Below are 4,799 nucleotides of genomic sequence, written 5' to 3'. Positions count from 1 at the left end.
CCACTCAAGCTAAGCGAGCCTCAGCAGTAGATAGTCCGCTGCTCTCTGCTGTGCGGGTTTCAGTGCGAACATGTACGCCAGCGCGTCTTTTGATTTCAACCAATCAGCGCTGACGCAACCGACGTCACACACGACAACAGTTAAGCTAAGTTAGCCGAGACGACACTCGAAGTCGGACGGACACAATTTTCTGCCCATCTGTGTTTTTCCCTTTTTGGCCAAATATATTTTTTACGACAACTGTCTTGTTGACGGCGTCTTTTATTCGTTCCACTGGGGTTTAGCAGGTGTGTTTATAAAGAGACGAAAATTGTTTGGGGACTATCCCCCACGTTCTAGTTGAGATGGTATAACCCAGGAGGCAAAATGACGCTTGCTACTGATGTTGCGAGTTGCCATTCGTTCTACTAAACCATTAGTCAAACGCCATCATGCCTTCTGTCGTTATTACACAAACAAAAATCTCTTTACTGTTACTAGTGTTAGTGCCTCAATATGGCTAAGCTCGTGAAAGCAATACAACGAACTCAAACGCGTCTTCGTTCAATGTTGTCAACTAATATCCGGATTATGCAAATTTTCTTCAATTCTCCGGAGAAATTTTCAATATGAAAAACCCGGAATTCCGGGAAAATCCGGAGGACTTTCATCTCTGTTACTGGCACGAAAATATTCTTCACCAAAGTCCAGGCGTTTTCTTTTTCTCATTCTGTTCGGTATATCCCCACTGAATTCTGGCACTTGTAGCTCTCGCTCAGCAGCTCTCAGTGCAGCCTTCTCTTTCTACATGAATTTAGAAGCATATATTTAATATCGAACTTGACTTCTAATACTGCAGAACAAATAATTACCGGTATATGCCAATTTTACACCGCAAAATAGTCAAATATTGGATACACATTTTAACAAGCGAAACTATCTTTCCCGCTGTACTTAATAAAAAAAGCAACTTAATAGGAAATAAGCGAAAAGCCAAGTTTGGGAGTGTGTAAGACAGACTTACCTGCTAACTGTAGCATTACAGCCTATTCAAAGGGCCATCCATTCGCTGGTTTCTTGGCGTTTGTCGTTCGACATTTAACCAGATATTTCATGTCAGTAGCGGCCGCTGCGTCAAAGTCAATTACCGAGCTAACTAGAATGATGCTGACTTTATCTCTGTCAGGCCCTTTGGCCCAACTAACAAGGGCAAACCTAGATTTTGACATTTTCACAAAAGACGATGTGTCACTTCCTTCATTTTGTCTGATTATGGCGCCCAAATAAATAAATTGAGATCAAGTTGTACCGCTCCTTTTCCGCGCCTCGACGAACCGACGTGTTCACCATAGCGCGGGCGCGAAGTACAGCGCTCTGTTTGTCTGGTTGGTTTGGGATGACTGTTATGCGCATGTGCTATAGACGCAAAGAATTCTGGTAAAAGTAGTTTTGATCTAATTTAGTCATTTTTCAAATCACAACGTCCCAACGAAAGGGAGCTAGTGCCATTTCATGGCGATTAGGGTCAAACAAACGTAGAAAATGGACCGATTTCGACTGAAAAGGAAATATATCCTCCGGGTGCTGATAATATGGATATTCCAAGAAGAAAATGTATGCTCATTGATCTGCCAAAATTTGCAAGCCTCTATGCATGCATACCTCCAAGATCCAGTGTGGAGGATTGAAAATATCTGGCAAAGTACATCCCAATTTTGTCGACTCCCAAAATAAATTGTATTTTTGTAATACTAGTTTTTTTGTCATCATTGTATTTTCTTCAAAGGACACACTATTTTATACATGTATTGTTTATAAGATAAGATAAGATAAGATAAGCCTTTATTCGTCCCGCAATGGGGAAATTTACAGTCAGAGTTCAGAAAGGAAACCACAAGGTAGGGAGAGGGAAAAAAAAAGCATGAGATTACTCGACATAGAACAATAAAAGGAAAAAAATGCATTTCAAAACATTTATGTTTACTAATGAAACTCATGTGGGGGTAGGATGAAGTCTATCCTACTATCAGATTATGTAATTAAAATATATACCGGTATATGATTATACCTTATATTGCAATATGTTGTTGATAGAGAAATCTATGAACAAAATTTTATCATATTTAAAGTTTCGGTTAATTTGGGCATGTCTGGACATACTCAGCGCAGAGGTGTCGGCCGTTTGGGCGGAGGGCCTTTTCTTGAGTAATCACGTCAAAGCAAGGGGGGCGAACAGATGGAAGAAGGCTTGATTCAATCACAGAGTGGGAATAAACAAATTGGGAACAAAGAGTTGTTGAATACCAAAAGACAGTTTGGGAACAGCTGTCGCGCCTAGGTGGACATTTGTCATCAGCAAAGTCTGTGACTTGTGTATTCGGGTAGATCAGATCACTACCGAGGGGCCGGACCGGGGGGCGGGGTATGCAAATCTCGGCGGCAGTGCCTTTCTTGTATTTTGCAATAAAAGTTTGAACCGGCGGAGAGGGAGCGGAGCGTGTGATCATCGGAGCAACTACCGTCGTTCGCTCTCAGAGATCCGCTCCCGCCGATATTGAAGACAATTTTCCTGTGTGCCGAGTCATTTTTTTAACTTTGTCTGAGAAAAACTCTGACAGTTGTAAAATATAAAGACAGACTATTATATGTGAAAAATATAGTGCCCTTTTTGGTCTCAATTGCAATACTTTTTTAATATATTTATCGATATATACACATAACCCAGCCACTGGGGAGCGGTGCCCTCCCCTGGGAGTACACTGTTCCCCAGTGCCGGTCCCAAGCCCGGAAAAATGGGGAGGGTTGCGTCAGGAATGGCATCCGGCGTGGAACTTTTGCCAAGCCGAACATGCGTGTTGATATGCGGAGGACAGGGAATGATGGAAATTAATGACTCGCTGTGGCGACCCCTGGAAAGGGACAAGCCAAAAGGAGAAGAAGAAGATCGATATATACACATACAGTATATTGTCTATGCCAGGGGTGCCCAAACTTTTTGGACCGAAGATCGACTTTTCATTCGACCAACCTCCCGGGATCGCCCCTTACCACGCACGCAAGCGCGCACGCACGCACGCGCGCCATGATGAGAAGCCAAACACGAAGCAAGCGATGCACTTTTGCAGCTTGTTGACTATCATAGCTCACACGTACCGTTTTAAAGTGCTTCACTCAGCCCTCGAGATTCCTATTCTATGCTCATGCCCTCAGTGAATTGTAAACGAAGCAAACTCTGAATGAGAATAATGACGATCAAAGATATAGCGCAACAGCTCTGATCACAAGCTGCAATTGCACACTGCTGAGCGCTAACAACTTCCGCTGACCTAGGTCACGCACCACTGTAGGTTAAAGGTTTACCTGCTTTATTTTGTTTTATTTTTAAAATATTTTTGGGGGAAAATGAGACTGACAGGATGATTAGGGCATGCAGTGTACATTAACACAAAACATATATTACTAACATACACAAAGACACACAAATGTTTTTTTTTTTCTCCTCGACACCTTTCGGATCTAATTGGGACGAGTCCTAGATCTACCGGTTGATCAGGATCGACGTAATGGGCATCCCTGGTCTATGCATATATTGAAGTATGTTAGAAAATATAAATACAAAATCTCATATATGACAATATATTACTCAATGTATTGCATGATATCTTCCAATATATTGCAATATATTTTTCTTTCGTAAGGGTGAGGCCTAGTGAGCCGAGTGAGGGACGACTGCAAGAGCTAAGTCTGTACCATAAACCGTTGCTTGCTCGAAACCGACTGGATCTTATTGACACACATTACGACAGCTTTGCAGAAGTTTCGGGTGCGTTGATGCCGGTACCGAATTGCAGGCGCGTCTGCACAGCATGCAAAACAATTTTGAACGTGAGGAGCTTCTGCCGAAGAGGCCGGAGCACTTCGGCCGGAGCACACACACGCAAGCTCAAGTTCATGACACTTGATTTTGCAACATCAAGGTACGTGTGCAGCGCTTATTTTGTGTTGCTTTTGTGGTAATAGCTGTTATGCATTGACTTTGAAAGCACGTCACAATATGTATGCTGGCCCAAATGTCGTTAGCTTTTGAGGCCTCATTCGACGTGTTTGCGGCGGGCTACTGCTCAGTCGGTAATAAGCCGAGTGCATCTTGTCTTATTTACACACATTACGAAGCTTTGCAGAAGTTTCGGGTGAGTTGATGCCGGTACCGAATTGCAGGAGCTTCTGCACAGCAACGCGGTCGCCACGGGGGGCGTTCTGTCGAAGCGTGGGTGGTCGGCTCGGCCTCCCCGCCGATCGGTTCACGTGTGCCGGGGGTGCGGATGCACAGACGTGTGCGGAGCCCCCCGCGTCGTTGGGGTCGATCCGTGGGCCGGAGTAGCCGTCCGCCCGAGCGCTGGCGCTTGGCCGGTGCCGGCGGGGGCACTCCAAAAGCGGGTCTTGGTTGTGGATCAGTCGGTAGTTGCGGAGGTGAAACGTGGCTGGCTTCAGAGGCCGAGGTTTCGTGTGATCTGCCTGCCTGAAGTGCGTCTCGGGCGGCCTCTGCAAGTGGAGTCGACCGCCCGTAGGAGGACTTTGAAAAATTCGTAAAGTGCGGATCTCCGGCCCGAAGAGGCCGAATTGTTGTCCGGGCAACCCGCCCGAAGTGCCTCCTGGGCGGACTCAACAAGTGCCGTTGACCGCCCAGTGGAGAAACTGCTATTGTCAAAAAAATTGGCATGAATTGAAAAAAAATTCTTCACCACTTTTTGACTAATTCAAAGCTCTAATTGGGCCATACAAAATATTCACTTATAAATTATATATATATATATATATAT

Source organism: Hippocampus comes, unplaced genomic scaffold (genome assembly GCF_001891065.2).
Source record: "Hippocampus comes isolate QL1 unplaced genomic scaffold, H_comes_QL1_v1.1 scaffold219, whole genome shotgun sequence".
In the NCBI taxonomy this organism is placed as follows: Eukaryota; Metazoa; Chordata; class Actinopteri; order Syngnathiformes; family Syngnathidae; genus Hippocampus; species Hippocampus comes.
Note: the sequence above shows the minus strand (reverse complement) of the source record.